A 27,359-nucleotide genomic window follows, 5' to 3' on the forward strand; every position below is an offset into this window, starting at 1 on the left:
AAATCTCGACGTTTCATGCATTTTAAAGATGTTTGGCATCAAAAATACGAATTCGATTTCTGAAATTTCATGGGGTCCCCCATGGGTTTGAAAAAAAAAATTGAGTTCCGGTTTATATGGGAATTTCATGTGACCGGACGGTTCAGTCTATATTTCCGGAACCATATAAGCGATCCGTACGAAATTTTATAGACATTTGTGGGGATATTATAGCTATCATTTGGGACTAAGTTTGTGAAAATCGGCTTAACCATTTCCGGGAAACTGATGTGAGTTCGTAAATTTTGAAAGATGGCCGCTTTTCCCGGGCACTTCCGGAACCGTCTATGGTGGTCAATGTAGTCAACGAAAGTTTGGTTGGCCGTCGGTGACCTAGAACAGCAAATTTAAGTTGTTTGAGAGATATTTTAGCGAAATTTTTACCTTTATTGCTTTCATCGGAGTATCGGTTTGAATCCCAATTTGCTATGTGATCGCACGCCACAACCTGTAACTCCGGAACCGGAAGTCGAATCGGGATGAAATTAAATAGCCATTTACGGGGACGCAATACCTTTCATTTGAGTTTAGTTTAGTTCAGTTTAGTCGAATCGGTCTAGAAACCGATGTGACTGTTATTCTGAATTTAGATACTTCCGCCGGGGCTTCCGGAACCGATGATGGTGGCCAATGTGGCCAAATAGACTTTGAATGGATGTTAGTGACCTAATACTACAAATCGAAGCAGTTGTGGTCATATTTTGGAAAAAAATTCACCTTTATACATTCATTGCAGAATTTATTAAAATCGACATTTTCTGCGTGTTCGTACTCATCACCCTGTAATTCCGTAACCGGAAGTCGGATCCATTAGAAATTCAATAGCAGCCTATGGGAACGTTGCACCTTTCATTTGAGACTAAGTTTGTCAAAATCGGTTCAGCCATCTCTGAGAAACATGAGTGACATTTTTGGTAACATACACACACACATACGCACATACACACACATTCATACATACACACATACATACACACACAGACATTTGCCGAACTCGACGAACTGAATCGAATGGTATATGTCACTCGGCCCTCCGGGCCTCCGTTAAAAGGTCGGTTTTTAGAGCAATTGCAATACCTTTGTATTGAGAAAGGCAAAAATTTTACCTTTTTACATTCATCGCAGAATTCGTTAGAATCGAGATTTGCTGCGTGATCGTACGTATCACCCTGTAATTCAGGAACCAGAACTCGGATCCACACAAAATTCAACAGCAGCTGATGGACCTTTCATTTAAAATCAAGTTGTCAAAATCGGTTCAGAAAATTCCGAGAAACCGATGTGGACAAATCAACAAATTTTGTTTTGTAACCATACACTTCAACTCGTAATCCGGGACAAGATGTCGGTTGAAAATCAAATTCATTAGCAACCTATGGGAATAGTATACCTTTCATTTGAATCTTAGTTTGTAAAAATCGGTTCAGCCATCTCCAAAAAACCGATGTGGACATTTTGTTAACAAATCCGCACATACACATACATACATACATACATACATACATACATACATACATACATACATACATACATACATACATACATACATACATACATACATACATACATACATACATACATACATACATACATACATACATACATACATACATACATACATACATACATACATACATACATACATACATACATACATACATACATACATACATACATACATACATACATACATACATACATACATACATACATACATACATACATACATACATACATACATACATACATACATACATACATACATACATACATACATACATACATACATACATACATACATACATACATACATACATACATACATACATACATACATACATACATACATACATACATACATACATACATACATACATACATACATACATACACACATACACACATACATACACACATACACACATACATACACACAGATATTTTGCGATCTCGGCGAACTGAGTCGAATGTTATATGAGACTCGGCCCTCCGGGCCTCGGTTAGAAAGTCGGTTTTTGGAGCAATTGCGTAACCTTTCTATATGAGAAAGGCAAAAGAATAGTATTTAATTAACTTAATCAACATGAGTTCAATGTTATCTTCATGTGATTATATTTTGAAATGTTGGTGGAATGGGTTTAAAAGTGGAGGGAATGGGGGGTTAGTAGAGTGGGAGTGGAGGATGCGTCAGAAATCCTTCATCTTATTTTGGTATACGGGGTGGATGAAGGAAATGCGGGCGTGAGGGTGGTCCAAGGGGACGGTAGTGATGAAGGAAGGAGATGTAAGGGCAAGGCGGGGGGGGGGGGGCGGAGGGGCTCTGATGCAATACTCAGCTGCATATATTGCCTTCCATTTGAGACTTGGTTTGAGAAAATCGGTTCAGTCATCACCGAAGAACCGATGTGACTTTATTTGTGGAATATGCCCGGAATTCCGGACTTCCGGAATCGTCGATAGTGGACAATATATTCAAAGAATGTTTGATTGGCAATCAGTGATCTAGATCTGCGATTAGAAGTAATTTGGTGACCATTTCAATAGTTTTTAGCCTCTGAGGTATTACGATTGTACCGATTTATATGGAAAATTCCAGTGTATCCTTACTAACACCCCTGTAACTCCGGAAGCAAGGGTCAGAAAAGAATGAAATTAAGCAGCTGTCAATGGTATTACTGTATCTTTCATTTGAAATCAAGTTTGTAAAAATCGGTAGAGAATTCGTTGTGGAATGGGTGTGATATTAGCTTAGGAACTTGGCGGGTTCCCCGGGGGCGTCATGAACTGTCATAGGTGGCCAATGTGGTCAAAGCTGCTTTGATTCATCATTAGTGATCCAGACCCGCAAACTAGAGTAATGTTACATCAATTTTAATATATTTTACATCATTTGAACATCATGGTGGTACCAGTTTATATGGGAATTTGCTGTGTAACTGCACTCTTCAACCCGTAACTCCGAAACCGGAAGTCGGATCAACTAAAAATTCAATAGCAGCTTATGGGAGCGTTATACCTTTCATATGAAACTAAGTTTGCGAAAATCGGTTTAGCCATCTCTGAGAAAATTGTGTGAGTTTAAATGACACACACACATACACACACACACATACATACACACACAGACATTTGCCGATCTCGACGAACTGAATCGAATGGTGTATGACACTCGGCCCTCCGGGCCTCGGTTAAAAAGTCGATTTTTACAGTGATTGCATAGCCTTTCTTTATATGAGAAAGGCAAAAACGTTTAGAGAAAAACTTTTATAACTTTTTGAAAAGTAAATTAAAAATTCTGCAAAAAATCATGAACATGCACTTTACCTTTGCACATTATATCTCAATTTTTTCCTTTTTTATTAACGACTTATAGTGAGTCAATCTTTTTCCTTTTTGCCTTTCTCATATAGAAAGGTTATGCAATCACTCTGAAAAACGTCAACCTAATCCCGGCCCGGAGGGCCGAGTGTCATATCCCATTCGACTCAGTTCGTCGAGATCGGAAAAAGTCTGTATGTGTATGTGTATGTGTGTATGTATGTGTGTGTGTATGTGTGTGTGTATGTGTGTGTGTATGTATGTGCGTATGTGTCAAATAATGTCACTCATTTTTCTCAGAGATGGCTGGACCGATTTGCCCAAACTTAGTCTCAAATGAAAGGTGCAACCTTCCCATCGGCTGCTATTGAATTTTGGATCGATCGGAATTCTGGTTCCGGAATTACGGGTTTCAGAGTGCGGCCACACAGAAATTTCTCATAAAAACTATAGGAAAAATTAAAAATAGAATTTTTATTTTTGATGCTAAATGTATTCAAGGTGCATAAAACGTCGAGATTTGATGCAAACACGAAAAAAATTTGACGAAGATTCACTTTTTTGGATTTTGCACATTTTTGCCTTTCTCATATAGAAAGGTTATGCAATCACTCTGAAAAACGTCAACCTAATCCCAAATTTTTTTTTTCGACTCGCATAAGGTTTCTGGATTTTAACAGGGGCGTAGTTGATGGTTTACGGAGAGGGGTTACACCCCCCCTCTACTGTTCACTCCCCTCCTTTAAAAATCTCCTTAAATCACCCCTCAGATCACCACCTCATACCCCTCCCTTTCAACCCCATCATCTTTAAACCACCACTATATCACAAAGCATACCAATTTAAGCTGGGGAGTCGTTCGTTCATGGGACTTTCGCCCTCCTCACATACCCATCCCCGCATGACAAAATGAGTTAGCAAGCAGATAACATTGATCTAATGCTGATTAGGCGAATGGAGTATGATATTTTTTTGTTTCAAGTGTTTCACCGTCGACACGTAGCTCATCAAGTTCGTGGCTGGCATGCCATTGTGTATAAGTGCAAAGTGTACTAAGAATGTAATGGACATTTCCACAATTATGTTGAACATAAAAAGCCTCCGTGCCATAGTTTAGAGAAATGAGAAAGGCACAATTGCACCGCTAGGTGGATTAAAACAGGTTTTTTATATTGTAACGACATATAATTAGCAATGGACTGGAAGGTGAAGTATTTTTCAAATATTAAGAGCCATAGTACTCAAGGGAGAGCAAGAATTTGAAGTAAGAAAGTTTAGAAAAGCGTGGAGTAGGGTCAATGAACAAGCTGAGAGTTTCCCGGTTACTTAGCTTTTTGTCTTCTGCAGCGCAGGAGTCAGGATCTTTTGGCATTAAATGCGAATCACCTGAGTCTGCGGCATGTCCGGACAAGCGTAAAGTCAATTTAATAACTTATGCTGTCGGAGCCAACAGCATAAGTCATTAAATTGACTTTACGCTTGTCCGGACATGCCGCAGACTCAGGTGATTCGCATTTAATGCCAAAAGATCCTGAGCTTGCTATGGAAAACGAATGGTGCTCAGCCGTTGAAATCTCTTCGAATGGGAGAGAGAATGAGCAACGAGTACTATTACGCTTTGCTCATATACCAACTCTATAGAACCAACGCCGTCAAGTTAGCAACTGGGTAGTGAATTGTTCAATGGGTGGCATATTCGTGCAGGGAAGAAGGAATGAAGAGTGTTCGTTCTTTTGCAGTTCATTCGTTTTCCAAACTCTGGGACAGTATTTTCTACAGCGTTTTTTCTTGTGATGCAATTAGATGTGGGATACACTTTACAAGGTAGCAAAGTTACCAACTAACGACTAAATTGAAAAGGGGCACTTAGTTTTTGCCATAGCTGTGCACACAGTGGTCAGATATAGGGTTCGTCGCGGTTGCGGTAATTACCGCAACCGCGCGGTATTTACCGCACCCGCACCGCAAAATCTGCGGTGCGGTGAGACACTTTTTCCTGCAGATGCGGTGCGGGAAAGAGCTTTTACCGCGCGGTTTTACCGCAACCGCACCGCAAAAAAAATGGATGAAGGGATAATTTTGATTATTATAAATTGATAAACAGACTACAATTACGAAAGAAAATCTAGCTGTGTCCGAAATATTTTGACGCTATTATTTTTACGACATATTTTGGACTAGTTTTTTTTATACTTCACAAACTAACCATTTCAAATACATAAAATGCAAGATCCAAATACAGACAAAATTATTAGATCATTTAAAAACAATAAATTTGTACTCTTAAATCCAATTTAAAAGTGCGCCACTTCTCCTCATTCCTGTTGGTAATCGTGGAATTATGAATCGCTTTCGATATCGATTTTTCAACTTTGAATTTTGACTAATTTAAAGGAATTAGAGATGAACTAATTATGCTGGGACTTAAACACAACCCAAATAATACAATTATCTCCATCAAACCAAACGAATTTGGAGTAATTGGCAGTAAAGGATACAAATGTATGAGAGCGTCCAAAATAAGGAGGGATCCAAATTAGGATGATTATTGTATCATTCGTTCATCAACATCGTATTTCTATCTTCTTTGATTGCTGTGTAAATTCAATGTGACTCTTTCTCAAAAAGTATGCTACATAACTTTTTTCGCGTACTTCCATTCAAATTTACTATAATTTTGTACCAAATTAAGTCCTAATATTTTTCAGTTAAGACTATTTTGTAGCTTTTTTGAAGCTTGTTTTGCCGAATACCACATAGTTTGACTCCCGTTCACTTCAATTGAAATTTTTTCCATTGGCTCTTTGGGAAAATATTAGAGGAAAATACATTTAATGCTAGAACTTTCAAACTAGTCTTTAGAATATTCCACTTCATACATTTAAATCTTAGTTTTTGAATGAGACATCTGCTTCTTGAAGAATGCGGAAGTTAGAGTTTTGGGATATTTTGTCCGTAAAACCCCCTATTTTTAAAAATCATTTCTGCTGTATGCTTTATACATTTTTTGCAGTTTTTTCTAATGTTCAATAATTCTGTACCGGTAGAGTCCGGACTCCTGAATATTTTATTATATATGGTTACACAAATGAACAATTTTTCAACACTATTTTTAAAAATATAAAAATTTTACCGCATTTACCGCATTACCGCGCGGTGCGGTGCGGTAAATAAAGTGCGGTTGCGGTAAGCGGTGCGGTTTTATTATTTTTTTGCGGTTGCGGTGCGGACAATCCATTTACCGCCCACATCCGCACCGCGACGAACCCTAGTCAGATATGTAGGCTTTGCGAAATATTTGGTTGTTGGAAGACAGTTACGCTCGATTTATTTTTTCACTAAACTAACATAGTCTCGTGACATCATGCAAGATTGTAGGCGTGTAAATAAATCCACACCTATTCGTCACCAGATTGCGCATTAGGTGTCATTGACTGTTTTTTTAAAAGATTAAAACAAAAGGATTCTCTGGTATGTGTTTCCTTTTGCCCTTACTTACCCTTGCGCCAGTTGGGATTCGAGTAATTTGTGTCAAGATCGAGTAACTATTCCCAGAGGAATCTGAGGCTCTAAATAGTGTCTGCCCCGAAGCGGCCGGCTGAAGAAGAAATACGGTACCCCGTTAGATGGAGACACATGAAGAGGTTGCATATTGCAGTTCTGGTAATGGAGCAAGCCGAATCAGGGTAAATATTAATGCAGCCACGTCCAATTTGCTCCACGAACTCAATTGTTTCGTTCAACAAAATAAAATAAAATATCAAATCAGCGACTTATTCTTTAACGGTAGAGACACATGTAAATAGTATTCAAATATAAATCTTCCTCTATAGCGCATTATTCTCGCAGTTCTTCATTGAAAACAACGGGGAAAACTTCAAGTACCTTTGCTCATTAGCAGAATTTACCACGTGAATGCGTGGTGCTCATTAAAAAAACGTATTCTTTCCTCGTGGATATTCAGCGATGAAAAGATTTTTTTTTTAAACAGCGCAGCTCACTGCAGCAGAAATCGCATTAATTACTAAGACGGTTGAGAAATAAACCGCTCTTTCAATGGCATCTCCGGGCGTTTTCTCACCAGATGCACTCTGAAGGAGTCCTTTCTGTATGTACGAGTGTACGGGGAAAAGCACCTGCAGCCGGCTTGAAGGTTAGAATTTCGTTTGTAGTGCTTGGTTGCATTTCCTTTAGGAAAATTCACAAATGATGGCAAGTCTTCAGAAATCTGGGTTTTCTAAAGAAATCTATAATAAAGAGAAAAAAAGCAAACAAAACAAACTGTGGTTCATAAAATTAAACCAGTTCTGTTTCCATGAAGTTATTTATTTTCACTTCCGATTAACTGCATTTGCCCCTCCGTCAAAACCTATTGCAACCAACGTCCATATATTGGAAGAACTTATCGGGAGACAAACTACGTTTGGTCTGTTGCTCGAGGTCGTTTTCCACAGAACTTGCAGTGTAAGAATTCAGTTTACACTTGGATGCCACTTTTCTCCCGTTTATGTTGGTACCCATCCACAGAGTGTATAGATGAATTGTTGTTGCCGGTGGTGCTGCCTTCAATAAAACGACGGCTATTCTGTCCCATAATAATATTCTGAAACCACTTTTTACGGTCCAAATGTGCTTCCCGACTGTGTGGCTGTTATTATTTGGGGTAACCGAGAGAGAACTGGGGAGGTGGGAAAAGCTGATGCAGCAGCATGTGTATGCTGGGATGTTGTTATTTTGCTCTCTTCACCACCGGGAATTTATTTTCCAAACACAAAGAACTCTTGAATGGGAGTGACTGTGAGGCGGGGGTGTTCGGTTCGAAGGACAGGCGCTCCGACTGCATTTCTTTCGGCTTAAAACCGCCGTTGGTATCTTTGGTATTGAAAGTGAGTCTGGCGGCTATCGCAGTGATGCTAGCAGAGGCATCATTGTCTCTTTTAGGAAGATTCTAAAGATTTAATGGTATCTAATACATAAACTCAAATTTTCACATATTTTCGAATTCTTCATTAGTGAACAAATTAAAAAAAAACAACTAGACTTCTTTATTCCTTTACTCAAACGTACGATAGAATTAATTTAAACGACACAAGTATATCCAACCAGCACCTCTCTGGCACCACTGCCAGTAAACGCAAACAACCTGGCAGCGGCAGTTCTGAAAAATAATCGAATAAAAAAACAACCCGAGTGCCGGAGCAAACAAATAAATATTGTTGAAAAATCGAGTACTTTTGTCGAAGGTACCATTCAGTGCCAAGCATATAGCTCACTATGCTGGTCGGTTGGTTGCTCCGGAACAGACGGTGAAGTGGAAAAATGTTATTTTTCTACGCGGTCTGTCGGAGAGCGTGTTTATGAACATGTTTGCTCCTTTATGCTCTTACGGTATTTTATCACGAAATAATTATCACTTTTACACTTGTCACCCCGCGTCGCAGTCGCAGTCGAAGGTCTGAGTTTGTTTTTTTTCTCTTCTTTTTTTCTTTCAATTCTCTCGCCTTTCAGCTTCGTTGATTCCGATCCCAGATCTTGGCCGGACTCTAGCCGATCTGGTGTCAACGAGCGAGCGAGCGTTAGGCAAAGAAGCAAGGAGGTGTTGATTTTATTATCTCAACCCCAAAACTAACCGATCCGGAAAAACGAACAGCATGGGGTAAACCCTTTCGGGAGGAAGCAGAAGCTAAAAAATAAATGGATATCTCTTCTTGGTCCCGACTGCCCTGCCGACACTACCGCAATCGCATCGGACAATCGACATCGAAAATAAAACGAGAACAAAGTCCGGGAATCCAGATAATCGACCGGAGAGATTTATGAGATCCGGTAATCGGAGGTGATGCGTGGCCATTTATCAAATCGGTAATTAGAAGGTCTTTGTCGGCATTATCCAGTATTCCCCGACGATGCCTCCACCCACCCACTACAAATGTGATGATAGAACGCGAGACGGGGAGAGGGTAAAAAAGCTGAAATGAACCTAAAACACTAACCTTTTCTTTCACTCGACGAAACCTTTACGGTCTGCTGCACGAAGACCGAATTCTTCCGGGCTGGCTAATCATCTGGAAAGATACGGGGAGAGTAAAAAGGGTTGGAATTAATTAAAACATCGCTCAAGTTCAAGTATAATCCCGTTCTCTCATGTTGCTATCTAGGAGAGCGGGTTGGGTTGCTAAACACTACAGTGTGCTGAATAAGCAAATTTTAGACGGGCTGTTTTTTGTGGAGCTCCAGTTCAGGTGCGCGATTCCCGGGTGGGGGACACAGGTGTAGTGGAATATATCTGCTGTATACGATCCGAGAGAGAGGGGTTAATTGAGCAGAAGTAATTGGTAGTTTTTGTGCACCCGCTTGATAAAATGATTGATGACAAGGCAAATTGGGTTTTTAGTAGCAACTAGAATCAGATGGCAAGCTAGGGCTATATTTTATTGCTTGTGGAGTTAACGAGACAAATAGTTTTTTTTAACTCATTCCGTTTATTTGGCAAGGCGTTGAATGATAGGAACAAAATGATTACCATTGGTCCTCCCTGGACCGATTACTAGATCCACCAGAAGCATCTTTTACAAAATTCAACCAAATAGAACAAGTTTAGAAAGCGCAATTTTACAAAACGCTGAAAACGTTTGTTACTGCGCCTAAACTGTGTTTCCAAACTCACGTAAAACATGAGGTGAATTCTGGAACAGGCACATAATCGTTGGCTTAAATCATGTATTCTTACCGTCGACAAGTTCACAAGATTTTGAATACCCTGCGAATTTGTTTCGCAAAAATACACAAAACAATCCACTACATGAACACGATTAAGATAATCTAAGTGGAAGATGAAATGCCTTCGACTTGGTGGAATAGTACAAAAATAATCGAGGTACGACTGTCGATACTGCCAATAAAATACTCTCCCGTGTGCCGTTTAGCAGACTTCGCCCTTTCGCTGAATCCTTTGTCGGAAAATATTAAGGTCGATTTCGAGAAGGACGCCACACCAGATATTAACCCTGCGACCAGGCCCGTGGCTACGATTTTGTTTCAGGAGGGGTGTGAAAAATTGTTTCTTAGATGTATTAATTATGATAACTTGATATAGTCACCAGAAACTGAATGAAATTTTGGATAGTTTTTATCGAAAACAATTCCAAATATAAGAAAATGAAATCTAAAAGTCCTACAAATGTGTTCTCTGTTACAAGAAAGGCTATAGTAGAGTAGAATGGGGTCAAATAAGTATGGGGTACAATAGGTATAGGGCATTATCTTTGCAGAGGTCGCTTATCTTGTGTGAATTAGATACACGGTAGAGAACATCGTTGACGACTGTCATTTCAACTGTTACCGTGAATCAGCTGTGTTGGTTACGACCTTGTTTATGTTTTTAATCAATGTAAAAAAAGTGAAGTTTTTCAAACGTAAAAATTGATGCTGAATACGATTTGTGTGTTGGTTTTTCGATATTTTTGTTTTTGAAACAAATACGGACATCAATATGAAACATACGGGGGCACTATAGGCCACTACTAATCGTCTCATAGCTAATCGACCACGTAAGCCGGAATGAACAGCTTCAATTCCACACTCTGGCGACGACGAGGACACCAAAGAAGCCATTTTCAAATACAGAGCTAGACCCATCTGCTGAAACAACATGGTTTTTCAACATTTCCTTTCGCTGTTTCATGATTTTTCTCTTCATTTGCCACTTCTAATTTTCTTACCTGAACGATGTCAATTTAATTTTCAAATACTTTGCAATATTAATACTCTTCAAATAAAAGTTGAACGGGTGATTTTCTAGACGTGTACATTGTTAACCTCGAAAATAGTGACCTATCGTACCCCCAGATTTCAAAAGCATCGAAAAAAGTGCCTTCGCCTTATTGGATCTAGCTTGAAAAATATTCAGCCAGGCATAAAACCATTAATGCCAAAACGTTGCCAGATGTGTAATATTTCCAACGAGTGCATGTTTGTCAAAATCGGTGCAAAAATACCATCGTACGAGGTCGCCAAAAAAACTGACCTGCTTGACCCCACTCTACTCTACATCGACATGAACTTAATGATGTCTAATTTGATGTTTATTATTTACTTATACGTCAAAAGATATTCAAGACTTTGAATTATCGCTACGCTGACCGAATATGACAATCCCTGATGGTGCAAGAAAACTTATTTACACGTTGACTAGGTGTAGAATACACTAAATTGAAATGAGTGGAAAAATATGCATAGAATATTCGAACGAAGAAAATGTCGAAATTTGCTCTAAATCTTCTGATCTGGCAAGCGATTTGTCGATGCGGAGAAACGGTTCTATTTCCATTTCCCTGATCTGACTTGCTATTATTATCAGCTTGGTGGCATAACTTTAACACAGCGGGTCAGAGCTCCAGCCAGGAATGAGTCTTGGTGATCGAGAGGATCAAAATATGTATCTCGATGATTTAATCTACTATAAGAAACTCCCCAGAACTTAACCTTAGAATATTGCACAGAAATTTCTCACTAATCGAAAAAAAATCACTTAACAATGATTACTGGTATATTCTGACCTACGTAAACTTTGTTTAATGTATCATTGATGACATTACCAAAATAACTAAGAAACTAAAAATATGACCATGCTCAATAATTCCAGCATCACTTGCTTCCGACACACGGAAGAGAACATAGCACTTACTGCTGCTTTGCTGAAGAGTAAGGCAGATGGAAGGTCAACTTTCTATGATGATTTCGACCACACTTTTTAGATGAATTCTTCAGTTTGTTAAACACATATATTGGTACTAATTTGCTCAGTTTTTTTGAATAAAATAATTCGCTCTAATTTTTTTCCACAATTTCCATAAAGATTGAAAACGATGTTCAGCTACTTTAATAAATCCGTAATGTCGGTTCGATTACAAGCTTGTTTTACCATACTTTGGGAAACCTACGAAAAAAGGAAGACGTAAGGGTCTTTCGAAAGTAAGAGGATCAGAGCGAAATTCCGAAAATACTCGGGTTGAGTGTAATCTCAAATTATTGCCTTATAGTTTCAACCAGTTTCAACATTTTAGTCACTTTCCGTGATTGGATCATGAAGTCTGTCCGCTGCATCGTCACGTCATTTACAAACTTACTTAGGCATTGATTGGAAAGCATAGACTAAAATGTTGCCACTGGTTGCAACATTTTTTTTTTTAATAGCCCGCCTCTTACCCCCACACCAAAAAGCTCACAAACGGAGCCCCCTGGTAGTGGACACATCAGTTCTCAGCGTACAAAAAAAAAGGTCAGCACAACAAAACAAAGTTACGAATCGCGGAAACGCTGAGAACAAAAAAAACAATACGAGACCGACAAAACACAAAATTTGACAAGAAGCTACGGCGAGTACCCAGCGGAAAAGAATCCTTTTAAGGGTCCCATCGTAGCTTTGCAGGAAGCTCATAATAATTTAAATTTATTTATTACTTATTGCTATAAAAAATGCATTTATCAATTGTTTTTATTTAAAAAATGTTAACCAATTATAGCTAAAGGAATAAGCTCGATTGGTGGTGAACGAAGTTTATATTAAAAATTCTCCTATTTTATTTTTTAAAATTAGTTTCAATTTTGCTTGGAAACGAGTGCGACATGTTATTTGCTTTAAATCCGTAGGAAGCTGGTTGAATAACTTAGGTCCGATGAAAGAAATGCGTCTTTGACCAAGGTTCGTGGATACTCTGGAGTATAATAAATGATTGGCTTGTCTGGTGCTGTGAGCTCGAATTCCTGTCGTAAATTCTAGATTATTATGAGCAATAGTATTATGCAAAGCATTGTGGATGTACATTATTGTTTGGTAGTTAGTCAACCCAAGCAAAGGTAAAATGTTATGGGCATTATTATTGTATAACAAAATAGTAGGGTACATAAATGGTTTTTTATAAATAATTTTAAGACATCTGTTTTGAAGCGTTTGTAGCTTTTTCAGATTCGAAATACTGGCACGGCCCCACACAGATACAAGGTAGTTCAGCAATGAGTGGATGTGCGCATAATAAAATTTTAGAAGTACATGCTGGGGAACAAAAGAGCATACTTTACGCATAGCCCCACATAACGATGCAACTTTTCTCTCTATAGATGTTATATGCTCAATCCAGGAGAGTATGGGGTCTAAGTGAAGTCCTAAATATTTGAAGCAGTTAGTTTCCTGTTAGTTTCCATTAAGATCATTATGATTGAATAACCAATAATGCATTCCTCGTAAAAAATTAAATTGAGTGTCAGTAAAAATTCTATTGCACAAAAATGAAAAAAATGTTTTATCGGCTGCCTGGTGTTTATATTAGTCGTATAATGCACTAACCTAATACTGAAATTTAAATTGCGCATAGTTTAAAAACTTGTCATTTACATAGCTAGCTATATTCTAACCAATATCTAGCATTACATCCGAGTTTTATTAAACATGGCAATCACTAGCGATAAAGTGTTCATTATGGATTATTTTAGTGCTCGATCTTCTATAAAACTTTTACCACTAATTTTATAATTTGTTCATTTGACTCGGTTCAATGCGTCAGCTGATAGGAGCCGTGGGTCTTTTGTATATTACAGTAATGTAAATAATAAAATGATAAAATGAGTTTTAATAGTTGTCTATTAGATCTTGCGCGAGCAACTAGCAATTGCGCGTTGAAACCTTTTCATTAAACGGTGAATCATTTTTTTCACGCAAACAGCGCCTTGGCAGTTGTTTATTTCTATATCCTATACTTCCGTGTCATCATAGTGATGACTGCCTTCATGTTCGCCAAAATCTGATGCCTTCCTTGTTTCTTGGCCTTACGGGTCACATGTGTGAACTTCCTCACAGATGGTGTTGGCTGTTGATTTTGAGGTACTTGACGCAGCTTTTACGATAATATTGCCTAAACAGATGACACAAATTTTGCAATTGTTTGTGACAGGTAATGATATTGAAAACTGTGGATGTGCAAAGATATACTATAGGTAATGATGCTATGGCATTATGTTTTATACGTGCAGGGTCAAACAGGAGGAAATGGATCGGCCCCTCGAACTATCACCACAAAAACACCATTTGAAATATCAGGGAGTAGTTTCTAGATATGTCCTTTGAAATAAATTCCATTTCTTCCAAATGTGACTTATAGACGAACATTGATATTCTCATTGTCCATGTATATTATGATCTTAACCCATTTGCTTCTTCTGTTGCGTCACATCATATATAAAATATCGTACGTAACGTGTGTGACAGTTAACGCAAAGCTTTTTTGTTTGAAAGGTACCTTTCAAACAAAAATAAAAGCTTGACAATTCTTATAAATTATGTTGCGTAACAGAGGAAGGAAATGAGTTAATTATAGTGCAGTCTCACACAACCACGTGTAACAAGTTGCTTTGCAAAATGGTTGGTTTCGCCTGGGCCGATTTGTTGAACGCTGTCAGCACTGAATGCCAAATATGGTAGAACTCGATAAAGGCGATTTTCGCCTGCCTAACCACCGTGTACAGCTTCAGCAAATCGTCGCTGTTGTGCTATCTTATGACAAACGCCATTTTGGGGTAAACTGAGTTATATATGCCACATTACTCGTCTAACGAATCTCTACAAGATGGCGTTTCCAGAATTTTGAAATTTTGCTTGGTTACTGAAGCATAGCGAGAAAAGTGATTGGAAATTGTGAGTTTTTTGCTTCAAATCATTATGTCTTGGGATTGGCTCAAGTTATAATGAAGTTTTGGTTGCTTTGATGTGTAAAAATGTCGTCAGAACACAATGGCATAATAATTTTCAAAAGAATAATATACGTATTGGAAGAAAAACGCAGTTTTAGCTTTAAACTGAAAATATTGCCTATTTGCTAACACTGAAACCATAAATAACTATTTTTCTAGATTCCCTGAGTCATTTCCTTTAAAATGCATCTAACCAATTGTTTATAGACCAAATTAAACCAAAGATATGAATAAAAGTTCATAATTGGTGATTTTTTTCTATGGAAAATTTTCCATGCACGATTATGACACGTCATACAAATTTTTTCATCAATACACACCTATGACACGTATGAGTTCGACTTTTGTTTACATTTTTAGTGAAAACTCGCAACATAGTCGATCTTCGTAATATTTGAGAGATTAATACAGAATAGGTAGAAGCATCAATTGTCTTCTCTGAATTGTTTCTACCATTTATAAGTTTCAAGATTTTCAATCTCAAACTTTAAAAATCGTTTTTCTCGAAATGTGCAAAATGGCGCTTGTCGACGAAATGTTAACATCACGAATTCTTGGTTTTATGCGAAAAGGCCGGAAATCAATAGCCCCCATATTTGACTGGAGCACCACTTCTTGCTGCTGCGATTCACTTATCTCGACAGATACCAAAGCAAGGATTAAAGTAATTCTTTTGTTCTTACGATGAAGCATTCAATATAAAAGGAACCGTTTTGTCGTTCGATTCGTACTGGCTCGGGTAGAATCAGAAAGAACACCGAGTATAGTAACCGGCGTGTTAGGTGGCTCGGAATAGCAATCTTCCTCGACATTTTTTCATTAATTTGTTAAAACTAAACAAGATACAAATTTGTTAAGAGTCACCGAAAGACACCTTTTTTTAATTTATTTTATTTTTCAAAAATTTCAAGGAAGGCCTATGAATACCTGAAATCAACGGTTTCAGGCGAGGCCGTACAGGTGATGGAATAATTGATTTGGTAGGCTTAAGAAGAGAACAATTTGAACGAGTAAGGTTGTCGTGTCTCTGTAGCTCACATTTGAGTTGTCGATTTTAGGCAACAGACCGTGCTTGATTGATTTAACGGCCACTTCCAACAGACAGCCGAAGTTGACAAGACGAAGTGAAATTAATAAGTGATTTCATTCTCGGTAGACCAGTTCAGGATCTCCTTTGCCCGTTCTGTTCGGACTGTGAATGCGAAACTCCTTCCGCTCACTTGGGAGATGGAGCGAAAAAGAGCAATACCAAGGAATTTCGTGAATCTTCAAGGCCCACATGTGCTGCAAGAATAGTTTCGCTATGGCATGTAAAATTCACTCCAAAAAAGAGAGAAATGTGGGATTAAACCAATTTGTGCGTTAAGGATGTTTGTGCTTCGAATTCATCATCACCAGTAATTAGACCAACTTGGGGCCAGTTATACGATAAATTCAAACTAGCACCAAATTTTCACCAGTGAGACCACTTTTTGGATCTAGTGTCCAACTGGTGGTGGTAGTTTGGATTTATCGTCTAACTGGCACCAAATTGGTGCCAGTTACTGATGAAGCTAATTCTAAAATCGCAAAGCTCCAACTGCGCAACGATGATTGTCGGACCAACCAGCTCTTGTGGATCGAAAGACATGATCTTCCGTTTGATTAGGACAGGTGCATCGTATCGGACCTCGGCTGCCATACGAGTGCTAGGGTCCATACGAAATGTTCGTTATGAAGATCTTGCACTAGCAACAGAGGAAGATCATCTTGCGGAAATTCCACAGTTCAGATTAATTAGGTGTCAACTTCATCAATGAGAGGATATCGTCCGATAAAAAAACCCCGACGTACAAATCTTTCTTCACAGTATCTACGACGGCTTTGAACTTGTCAACATTGCACTGCACAAGTTGTTAGAGGGGGCTAGTTTCCAGGAATGGCAAGCGATTCGTCATGGTTGGAAAGCCAGGGAATGCGTTGAAGTGGACGATTCTTGGGTTGCAGTTGGATTGGCAGGTTCATTTTCTCGACCGAAGTTGTTGTTTTCGGCAAATTGATGACTAAGAAAAAACGAACACCAAACTCTTAAAAGGGCGTTCACGAAATTATTGCGACACCGAAAATGTCAATGCCAATTTTCTTATAATGTTTAAAATCAAACCAAAATTTTAGGGAAGTTTTATACATATATTTACTTCAAAAATCAAAAGAAAAGTTAATCGATGGAGCCTTGAATGTAAAATTAAACGCATTTTCGATTGATGCCCTCCATCAAAGACTTTACAGTGTCATCCGGTACCAGTTTCTCAGTTTTTTTCCATTTTCTTAACATGTCCTTCTCGTCTTTGACTGTCTTCTTGCTCTTCCGAAGTTCCCGCTTCTTCATTGCCCAGTACTGCTCCACCGGGCGCAGCTCCGGACAGTTTGACGGATTCATGTCCTTTGGAACAAAATGGACAGAATTGGCCTCATACCACTCCAGGACACTTTTAGAATAGTGGCATAATGCCAAATCTGGCCAAAATAGCGGAGCTTCGTCGTGCTGCTGCAAGAACGGCAAAAGGCGCTTCTCGAGGCACTCAGATTTGTAGATCTCGCCATTTACTGTGCCCTTTGTCACGAAAGGCTCACTCCTCAGTCCGCAAGAGCAGATGGCCTGTCAAATGAGATATTTGGAGACGAACTTCGACATTTTCTTCTTCTCAAATTTGTCGTCCTCATAGAACTTGCTCTTGCCGGTGAAAAACTCCAACCACGGAATTTGCTTAAAATCGGCTTTTATATACGTTTCGTCGTCCATCACACAGCAGCCATATTTTGTCAGCATCTTCTCGTAGAGCTTCCGTGCCCGAGTTTTAGCCGTCGATTGTTGCCGCTCATCGCGTTTTGGGAAGTTCTGCGCCTTGTATGTATGTAGTCCAGCTCTTTTCTTTGCATTCTGGACGTAGCTCTGCGACATACCGATCTATTTAGCCAAATCACGGCTTGAGACGTTGGGATTTGCTTTAATCATCCGCTTCACCTTTCCATCCGTCTTTTTGTTCTTCGGTCCCGGTTTTCATTCAGCTCCTTTGCCGTGGTCCAACGTCAACCGCTCCTGGAACCGCTTCAACACTCTGGAGACGGTTGAATGTTCAACATTTTTCCCAACTGCCGGTGCGACAGGTCAGGACATTCCAGGTGTTTGGAAAAAAATTGTTATCTCGACTCGCGTTGGTTCACCTCCATTTTCGTTGAATCGAAAAACACGACTTCGAGTTTGACAGCATGTAAACAATACACATCAATGAGAAAGTGTGCAAAATTTGGTTGATTTTTACCCAATGGTAAAAAAAGTTATGCCCTGTTGAATGTGTCGCAATAATTTTGTGTTCGCCCTTTAGCAAACAACACACAAAGCTTCTTTACAGTTTGCTCAGAAACACAATTTGTCTCCATTTTTAGCGCTAGCGTCAATGCGGTGCAAGCATAGTCCGGCGATCAGTTAGTGTCGGATCCTGATGAGACCAAGTCAAAACGGGACGCAAATTCCATAACTGTGCTAATTTGTCCTTTATCCACTAAACTTAATTCATATATCGCGAGATCCTGCTTATCTGCATAGCTAATCTCTTCAACCAAATTGTTCTAAAGGCCAAGGCGGTTCGAAAGGAGTACAGTTTGGATCAGAAATCTGTCACTGCATGGCGTTAGTGTACTTTTTAACTTGTTTTATCTTGTTTCTCTAACGGCCTACATAGTTCATGTCTTCTGCAAAGAGGTTCAAAAGAAAATTACCATGCGGATGATAGTCATTCTAGTTAGCTACACTGTTGCCATTTGGTACTAGTGAATATGTGTAATTAGGCATTATAAACTATTTCAATCAAGTTAACCGGGCTACCAAAAAATTTCTTTTCGTCAGATAAGTTTGCAAAAACACAAATGCCACAAATAATAATGATTTGTTAATTCGGAGCTTTGTCACTACGGGTACTAGTATACATAAGAGTGGCTCGACATATGACATTTTTGAACATAGCACTTTTTGAGTTCCTTCCAAATGCATGTGCAAAATTTGAATGGGATTTTATATAAGGAAATAAATTATTTTGCATTTACATTAATAAAGATCGCTATTTCACACAATATGCAAAACGAGTTTTATAAAACTATAGTTCAAACCTTGGTTAACAACTTCGTCGAAGACAGTAACTAGCCAGTTTTCAAAAAATAGTTATAACAATTTGAAAACTTATGGTTCAATCCAAAAGTAAAAATTAATTATTTCTTCCAACACTGTCAGTACACCACCGACATCGACATTTAAAACTTAAATAAATGAGAATATAGTTATCGCAGAGACTTGGTGTCTTTGAATGAAATATTCGGAATGAATTGCTGAATAACATAGACGTAGTCAGAAAATGAAAAGAAGAGGGGGGAGGCTTGTGTACTCCCTAGTCCCCCTTTTAAGATTATTTTGTATGAGATAAAGAATCATTGCAATTTTTTGAAAACTCGTAGCTAGTTACCGTCTTCGACAAAGTTGTTAACGAAGAGTTGAACTATAGTTTTATAAAGGTTTTTCATATTAAGAGAAATAGCGATCTTTATTCATGTAAATGCAAAATAATTGATTTCCCCATATAAAATCCCATACAAACTCTGAACGCAATGCGCAAACCCGGGAAGCAACCGACCGCTCCCAAATTTTGCACATGTATATGGGACCGCAAAAGGAACTCAAAAAGTGCTATGCTGAAAGATGTCATATGTCGAGCCACTCTAATGGACAACCATTGGAAATACATCGGAAAAAGTCTCGTCAAAAAAGAGATTACACTTCTCTTTATTCTGACACGATTTCTTTAAGGAACTGCAAGTTAGTGTGCGGTGCAAATCGACGAACCTCGATTTTATCAACATCCATATACACGGGGATATATGCTCAAACGTTGTTGTATTCGAAGTTTTGTTGTATGGAGTTCTTCACAATGATGGCTTCTGCCTCGGTTAAATTTCGGATGTTCTCATCATCTTTTAGAACTGTTCCACCAACCACACATTTGATTTATTTGGAGTTCGTGTATCGTGTGTCGGTAATCAAAAAATTCTAATTCAAATAATTCTCGTAGTAGAAGCATTTTTCACTTTTGTAATTTTCTGATTTCACTGCGTAACCGAAGGATCGATAACGTACTGTTTGTGCAGTGGATAAAGAACAAAACAGTAGAAATTGATTTCTTGATTTATTGATAACGGAGTATTTTTTTCAACTGCTCTAGGCGAGATCAGATGGTAGGCAGAAGCATAGATTATCGATAGAGTACTGAGAAGATCGATACAGTACTGTTTGTGCAGTGGATAAGGAACAAAACAGTAGAAATTGATTTCTTGATTTATTGATAACGGAGTATTTTTTTCAACTAGCAGGCGAGATCAGATGGTAGGCAGAAGCATAGATTACCAATAAAAGTATATCATTTAACAATTACAACTGGTGTTGTTCAGTTTTTTATTGACAAAAATATTCCTGCACCGGTATTTTTCTGTAACAAGAAGGTATACTACGGGAAACTATGTACATAAACCTCTAACGAAGCAACATCAGCTTCAAACAAACCCGTTACAGCCCACATCAACTAAATCACAAACCATCGGAGTTTCTACTCAGGCACTACCGACTGCTGGAATAACAGAACCTACGTACAGCTTTTCCGACCATTGTGATGCGCCTACTAATTGCACATGACTTTTTTTACAGTCAGGTAGGAGGGAATAAATCTTCCTCCAGTTTCATATGTAACAGATTCTACTTCGTCATATTACGACATGCATTTTGCAATTCGCTTAGGAGGGGAACGCGGTGATTGGTCCTGTAGCCTTACTTCTATATTGACATGTTTCATTTACATGGGAACCTTAATTCACACGCCGTCACTTTCAACAGTTTGTTTTAGGTTGTTCTGCGAAACGAATCTTTCTGCTTGGCCTGCCGTGCTGTATGATATCAGTACTGCATTGCGAAGGTGATGGTACTGAAAATAGGCGACTTCTGTTAGTCTGAGCTCCATTTTCACCTACACAAAAATTCCGTCGCATGGAACAAAATTCAGATCAACGAGCGCGGCGTTGGGTCGCATTTTCGTTAACTTTACTCAGGACGCCAGAATATATACATTGTTTCCTTTGTTCTCTGGACAATACACAGGTCTGACTCGGACTTAAGTAGAAAGTGGATTGATGACCTGGTCTTGTTATTTTATCTCAGGTGAATATTTATAAAAATTAATTGGATGGGGTAGAACTGTTTATGCTTTCTGAAACCATGTTAGCATCGATATTATTGACGGTTAGCTTTCCAATCGTAATTTGGAGTCTGCTGAAAATATTGTTTTATTTTCATTTTATTTATATTTACTAAAATATAAAACATTCCCGGTTAAAACCGCTGTGTTATACTGAAAGCTGATGCTACCGCTGTTATCAATCCAAGGCTTAGCTTTGAGTAAGAAGTCGGTTTCATTTTCCGTCCTAATAAAAAAACCCACGCCGTATTTCAAAATGGCGTCAATCATAAATTTTCTGATCATTCCCTATCAAATGCCACCCATATTAATGATGGTTTTCACTGTTTCGTTTGAACCGGAAGCCGCTATCTTGGTTTTCGAAAAGGCGTCAATAAACCTATTGATGGCGGTTTGCGCTGTTTTTTGGTAACCGAAAACCGCCATCTATATTTTCAAAATGGCGTCAATCATCAATTTCCGGCTTTTGCTGACCATTCCCTTCCAAATAACACCCTCAATGGTGGTGGTTTTCACTGTTTTGTTGTAACCGGAAGCCACCAGCTTGGTTTTCAACATGGCGACAAATGTGCTCATTTGTTCCGGAACTGGAGTAATGGGAAGTAGTCATATAAAGCGCATTTCAAAAACACATTTACTTAAATTGTCATCGGATGTTTTTTTTTTTCAAAATTCGTCCGTCCCTAGGACTAGGATGCTGGATATACCCCACGGGAATTCGAATTGATTCCGGAATCGGTCTGCGGATTTACACCCTGCTAGGTACACAGACTAAATTCCAGATTTTTAAAAGCCGGTTCAATCCGGCTATTTAAAAAATTGAGAACAAAATTAAAATAAAATTTTCTGAAAATTTTAACCTGGTACTGTAAAGGTTAAGATTGCTTGCGGTCGGTTCAGGCTTTAGAAGAATAGTTACCTAACTATTGTTTGCTAGCTGCAAATACACATTTAACAAACTTTTGAAAGCTACCCAAAACTTCGTGGTTCAACAACTCCAACTAAACTGCACGTCATAGCAGTGGAAATGTCACCGTTTGCAGTGATTTTTTTGATATGTGCGTCCAGCTACAACCAACTCGAAAAAATCGTGCTCCAAATCCCTTACCCCTGAACGAACGCGAATGGCAATACACAGCGAAACCACGGCGCATGAAGTTGACCGAAAAAAGACAGCCCCAAACCAAAGTCCGCTTTGCCCTACCTCACCTGTCTGGGACTGCCAGGCCGCACTAACAGCCGCAGAAATAAAATAACTCTTTATTAAGAAACAATATTTAGATAAGATAAACGAAATATGGACTAAATAAACAAGCACTGGACGAACCTCCGACGGCAATGGTGGAGGCTATGCAGGACAGGCCGACTCGAAGCCGTGTTGGGGAGCAGTGTGCCAGGCAGTCCCAAAAGTAACGAAATGCGAGGAACAGAGAAGAAAAAGAACAGCACGAATCAGGCCACTAAGCAAACTCAGAGTCACTTATTATTCATTGAAATTAGATTGGAGGTAAGTAAATTTTCTTGTTAAATTGAATAACTTCTTTTTCCATTGAATTCTCCATGGTTAAGGACTAAAAATGCAAAAAGTACACGGTGTAGGCTGGCAGTAAGAGACAAAAAACTTTATTTTGCGGATCGTCGTATATTTCCTGTTCCTTTATCGTACCCAGCTGCCGGATGACGATAGTGATGATTATGATGATGATTATGATGATTGTGATGATGATGATAATGATGATACACCGTGTAGGCAACGTTTGGGATCTCGGAACCAAGTGCGATAAGCCATGGCACAGGTAGTCGGCGAGGGATCAGGCTGTTAACCTTTTCACCACTATACTGACAACTGGTGGCCGCAGCTCCGTGACAACCACCGCAGTGCAGTCCAGAGATGGCTTATCGCAATCAACCGCCCGATTCAATTAATTTCGGTGGCGTCTTGTCTGCGGGAGATTCCAATCCAACCATGGCAGAATCGGGCGTGTGAGATTCTTGGGCGAAATACTGCAACCAAAGCGATGTGGTAAAAACAATTTAGCATTAAAACGAACGGTAAGTTTGCGGGGCATATTTCTAATAAATCTTCATAAAAAGTTCAGTCAATGTTCGAACGGTCAAGTGTCGACTGTCAAATGTAAAATTGCTAACCTTGCGAGGTTATAAAAACAACACGTAGGAAGAAGAGATCAGCGATAAAAAAAACTCTAAGCCAATTACGAAATTCAGTCCTCTAAGATCCCAATTTCACGATATAATGGTCGACCGCCATAATCGTTTCTATAATCTTCCCTTCCCCCTATTCTAGCACCTTCACGGAATTTCAAACATCAGCTGTCAGCAATCTTCTTCCTAGACCTCGCTGTAAAGTGCAGGCACAACAAACCGCACGAGGAATTCGTTAGACTTGACCTTCCCTCCGTGGTTCGAATAGGTGCCTTTTGTCCTGCGATGATGACCAGTATTCAGCAATTTTCTACGCGGCGGAGGTCTGAAAAACTCGTTTGCATGTCTGCGCGTGGGTTGCGGCGGCGGAGCTGATCGAACCCTAGGGTAATTAGTTCTCGCATTGTAGAGCTCGTAACTAATTTTCGATTCGATAAACATTTCATCAAAAACGAAACCGTGTGGGGAGGGGGTATCTCGATGAAAGAACGACAGAAAATTAAACACTCATATCTTCCTCACATGTGTGGTTGTGGTGGTTTGGTGCTGAGTTCTTGTGGTTGGCGCCGAAACGTCGTCGTCGACGGGTGCGACCGACCGACCGGGAAGGATAATTAATGATCCCACAGTGGAACCCGGGTCCGGACTGATTACCGAAATGTGAACAGTGCCGGTGGTGTCGCGTGAGCAGCTCGTAAACATGCGAGGCTGTTGATTGACGTACCGCTCTTGTTGAGATGAATAGCTGCTCTGTTGTGTAGTCGTCGAAGTTTCGTTTCGTCAGATGTGGGTTCCCCGGTGTCTCGTGCATAACTGGGAGAAATTAGGGAAAATTGCGGCTAGCAGGTTCACCGAACATCATGATTTGTCGATTTAAATTGGCGCCTTCCGGTTTTTGTGTGATGGGTTGGGAACAGATTAAGGACAAGGGAAGTCGGGGTTGTAAATTCGAAACGATTAGGATTGATGGGTAGAATGACGCTCGGGGGAAGTATTAATGAATTAACAGTCAGTTTGACTGACTAACCGTTAACATTGTCGGTGTTTACAGTTATAATGAATTTGGATGGGAGTTGGTAGAAATTTGAGAAGACACCAAAGAAACAAAGAATATTTCTACGCGTAAAAATATGAACATAAGCATGAGCATGAGCATGTTGACCGTACAATTCGTAGTTGTACTCCGTGACTAACCAGAACAAGCAAAATTGCACAGCGGATCAACGAATAGAGCCGGGGATCTATTCTCAGTGTATACGTTTGGAGAATTTTGTAGTTTGAAATGCCAATAACGGCACCGGCCACGTCTTTATAGTCGGGTGGGAAGGAAAGGAATGTTAGTGTAACAAACGTTCTTATGGAGACCGTGTATACCTCTGCATCTCCACATTTGTCACGGGAAGGAGTTTTTGATAGTGGGGTGAGGTTAAGAGTTACACAAATCTGGATTCACCTTGATACGTGACACAATTTATGCAATTCCCAGAAATACTATCATGTTTTTATTTCTCTGGGCAGCCGGCTGCCGAGAATTTATGAAAGATTTCTCGTTTGTTGAATTAATTTGGAAAAGTTCGTTCTCCAAAAAGAGCAACTTCAGCTCCGGATTGCTGACAGTGGAGAGTGTTGCATATGTTTAAGGGGTTACACCACTGTAGAATTTAAAAAAAAATCGATTCTTTATATATTCTTCTAAAATATGCTACAGTATATTCAAAATTGATTTCTCCGGCGACGTGCGTAGGATTTTATTTTTTATTGCTTAACTTTATTTTAATTAAGAATTTTGTGTTGCATTTTCGGTGTTTTTTCACTCAAAAGTGCGCCATTTTGCATAAAATCATAATGTCTAATAAATCCTACGTAAGTCGCTTGCATTAAGGATTCAGAAAAACTTTAGTTTTTGGCTCTAGGGCAAAAATTACGGGAGATAGATTTCCGGCCGTTGACCCCCTCCAAAAAGACGTGCATGGGGGAAAATGCTGCACAGTTGCCAAATCATTCAAAATTTTTTTTGTATGATTCAATACTTATGTTGTAAATCCCATTTAGCAATTTCTCGATATCAAGTTAAGAAAAATTCTCGAAATATGCCTATTTTTTCGTGCTCTACAGTGGTGTAACCCCTTAATTGAATCAAACAGTATGTGAACGATTCTAATATTCCTTGTTTCTTTATTCCAAAAACAACTTGAATTGTTCGTAAAAAAAGTATTCGTTATTTGGGATTTAGCTCGTAAAAAAAGTTCGTTTCACATTCTTATTTAAATTCTCAATAATCCTAACAATATGAGTATTACGATTGAGCAGTATATAGCGAACACCCGAATTTATCAGCTCCCGATTTTGTCTACCCCCTGATTTTATCAGCTTTTTGATCGGTTTTTATCAGACTCCTATGAAAATCCTCTAAGCCGAATACGAGTAAATCCCCTCTTAAGCAAATTTTTCTTATCTTAAAGATGCAAAATACTCAAAAATTAAATTTTTTTTTTTTTAAATTTTGCGCTGGAAGACCCTCTTAGAAGAAATTTTTACAAAATAATCAGAGTGGGTTGTGAGGTTGTGTCTAGGTGCTAAAGAAGAATATTAGGTCGATTTCTTGTTGAACATTATTTTTGATTCCCCTAAAAATGGGTAGTTTAGAAATGGGCTTGGTAAGTAGATGACGGAAATCGATGAGTGACGTTATTTCGAATACCAAGATAGCAATTTTTGGTTGAACAAAATATTCAACAACGTTATCATCACTAATCACTTTATCTGTGTCTACTCTATAACTGTCCCATTCCGAAAATGTTCACATTGTTGAGGTTATAGAGAATTTATCTAAACCGGAAGCTGTCATCTTGGATTTCAAAATAGCTTTAGAATTCGATTGCCGCTATGTACTCGTCAGGCCCATTTCAAGAATACTCATATTATTGAAATTTTACAGATTTTATCTTATATGGAAGTTGCAATTTGGATTTCAAAATGGCTTCGAACATAGATTTCCGTCATGTACTCGTCATCCTTATTCCGGAAATAATATTGTTGAGGTTACATTGAATTTATCTAAACCGATTGTCGTCCTCTACTCGACAACCCAATTCCGAAAATACCCACATTGTTGAAGTTATAAAGCCTTGCCTGAACCGGAAGTCGCCATGTTTTATTTCAAAATGGCTTCAGACATCGATTTCTGTCATCTACTCGTTAACCCTATTCCAAAAATACACGTATTGTTGAGGTTACACAGAATTTATTTAAACTGGAAGTCAAAACATTGATTTAATTTAATGGTTTTAATTAATTAAAAGTAAACCAATGAATATGGCAATAAATTATGTTTTCTTCGTACTGATATCACTGCCGCAAAATGGTATCTGGTTCTCGAGTCTTCTCGCAAACTGTCAATTCCCAAACCCCATACATGATTCAATAGTCATCATTTCACTCAGACAAGACCATGTGTATTCTCCAAGCACATTAAATGCCCAGTGTATTATGTTCCTGGTTGTTCAAATAAATACAAAAAAAAAATTAGTTTGATCAGTCCTAAAAACTGTCAGCTCGATTGGCATCAACCGGCGGATACGTGTTCTTTCAAAGAACATTCATAATTGCATACCACAAAATACGTGCAAACTTGAATGTAATTACATGAAGACTACTTAATCATTTGCAGTAAAATAAGACCATAAAAATTAGCATAACCAAGGCGGATAATTTTCGAAGATGTTTATGAATCACCCATCACTGCCAATATTTATATTCTTAAAAATATTTAGATAAAGTCCAAGGCCGTCGTAAGTCCACTCGGGCCCCTGGGCACTATTG

At 38.7% G+C, this 27,359-nt stretch overlaps 1 protein-coding gene across 3 annotated transcripts in view; it reads right to left on the reverse strand.

The window, feature by feature from the left end:
• The window catches only part of LOC131692650 (leucine-rich repeat neuronal protein 3), an 816,296-nt gene that overhangs the window by 537,048 nt on the left and 251,889 nt on the right, over window positions 1–27,359 (reverse strand). For all 3 annotated transcript variants that reach the window (XM_058979812.1, XM_058979809.1, XM_058979811.1), the window contains one exon: window positions 9,351–9,422. The gene's annotated coding sequence lies outside the window, so the exon portion shown is untranslated. The remainder of the gene's footprint in view (window positions 1–9,350; window positions 9,423–27,359) is intronic.

The sequence above is a fragment of the Topomyia yanbarensis genome, chromosome 3 (genome assembly GCF_030247195.1).
Source record: "Topomyia yanbarensis strain Yona2022 chromosome 3, ASM3024719v1, whole genome shotgun sequence".
Taxonomy (NCBI): Eukaryota; Metazoa; Arthropoda; class Insecta; order Diptera; family Culicidae; genus Topomyia; species Topomyia yanbarensis.